The sequence below is a fragment of the Penaeus chinensis genome, chromosome 35, assembly GCF_019202785.1.
Source record: "Penaeus chinensis breed Huanghai No. 1 chromosome 35, ASM1920278v2, whole genome shotgun sequence".
NCBI lineage: Eukaryota > Metazoa > Arthropoda > Malacostraca > Decapoda > Penaeidae > Penaeus > Penaeus chinensis.
Window position 1 is genome coordinate 36,743,515 of NC_061853.1, and position 2,500 is coordinate 36,746,014.

The following is a 2,500-nucleotide window of genomic DNA, read 5'->3' on the forward strand; positions in this document are numbered from 1 at the left end:
TTATCATTATTATTATTGTCATTATTATTATCTTTATTATTATTATTACTATTATTATCATTATTATTGTTGTTGTTGTTGTTGTTGTCGTTGTTGTTGTTGTTATTATTATTATTATTATTATTATTATCATTATCAATATCATTTAGTTTATTATTGTTGATAGAAAAACCCACAATGTAAAACTAGATTTATTGAAATTTAGTTTTACATTGTGGGTTTTTCTACCATAGTATCAACACGGTAGAGTGTTTTCACCATTAATTTATTATTGTTATTATCATTATCATTATTACTATTATTATTATCATCGTTATTAAAATTATTATCATTATCATTATTATTACTGTCACTGTCATTATTATAGTTACTATTCTTTTTCAATAAAATTATTATTTATTATCATCATCAATATTATTATTATTAATTTCATCATCATTATCATTATTATTATTATCATTACTACTATCATTGTTATCATTATTATTATCATTATTATTATTATTATTATTATTATTTTTATCATTATCATTATTATTATTATTATATTTATTATCATTATTGTAATCATCATAATTTTTGTTATCAATGATCATTATTATCCTACTTATCATCATTACCATTATTATTTTTTATTGTTATTTTCACCATTATTGTTATTAATATCATTATTGTTATCACCTTTTTGTAATAGTCGTAGTATTCCTGTTGTTGTTGCCATTATTATTCTATCATTATTATTATTAAATGTTTTATTATGTTGATTGTTATTTTCATTATTAGTAGTATAATCAGCAGCAGAATTAACAGAAGCAGTAGTGTTAATATTTTCATCGCCAATATAATCATAATCATTATTATTATTATTATTATTATCATTACTGATCTCATTATTGTTATCATTATTGACATTATTATTATTATTATCATTTTTATTATATTATCATAATTACTATTGTTGTAATTATTACTGCAGTCGTTATGATTATCATCGTTTTCATTATCATTATTATCTTTTATATAATCATAAATATTATTATTATTGTTATCATTATTATCATTATTATAATGATTATCATTATCATCATGATGATGATTATAATTATTATTATTATTATTATTATTATTATTATTATTATTATTATTATTATTATTATTGTTGTTATTGTTGTTATTGTTATTACTATTATCCTAATCCTTATTGTTATTATTATTATTATTATCATTATCATTGTTATTATTACCTTTATTATTACTGTTAATATTATTATTATCATTATCATTATTATAATTATTACTTTCATTATAATGATAATAATAATAATTATTATTATCATTATTATTAATATTATTATCATTATTGTTATGAAAATTGTTATTATAATTATAATTTATCACTATTATTATCATCTTTATTATCATTATTTTTATTGATATCAATACTATTCTTATTATTGTTGTTATTATGATCATCATTATTATCATTATCATGTTTATCATCATCATTATTATTATTATCATTATTATTATTACTATTATAATTACTATTATTGTTATCACTATTATGGTCATTATTTTATTACCACTATAACCATCATTATGATCATTATAATTTTTATTATTGTTTTTGTTATTATCATCATATAAATTATTATAGTCATTATCATCATTGTTATATTTACTATTGATATCATTATCATTATCATTATTATCACTATTATTATCATTATCATTATTATTACTATTATCTGTATTAGTAGCAGTAGTAGTAGTAGTATTGTTATTATCATTATTTTTTTTATTAATACCATTATTATCATCATGATTTTAATTTTTATTTTCATTATTATGAATGTTATTGTCATTATTATCATCATCATTATTTTCATTACATTCTTACTTTTGTATTATCATCATTGTTTTTGTTATTGTCACATTCACTGGCATCACTATTAGCATTACTATTATTGTTACTACTATTATCACTGTTATTACTATTATAATTGTTATTATCATTATTACTACTATTATTATTAATCTTTTTGTTGATGTTATTATCATCGTTATTATCATTTTTACTATTATCATTAGAGTTATTGTTATCATTGTTATTATTTTTTTTTATAATTATATGCATTATTATTGTTCTTCTTATTATCATTATCGTTCTTATTATTATCATTATCGTTATCATTATTATTATTATTATTATTTATTATTATCATTATTAATATTATTAATATCACCATCATCTTCATTATAATTACTATGATTATAATTATTATCATTGTTATTTTATCATCGTTATTATTATGATTATTACCCTTGTTATGTTATAACCATTATCATCAGCATTGTTTTGTTTTATCATCGTGATCATCATAATTGTTGTTATTGATTTTTATCTTAATCATCTTCACCGTTATCAAAATTATTATTTCTGTTCATTACAATTATCATTTATAGTAGCAATAGTGATAATAATAGCAGCGCACCATTA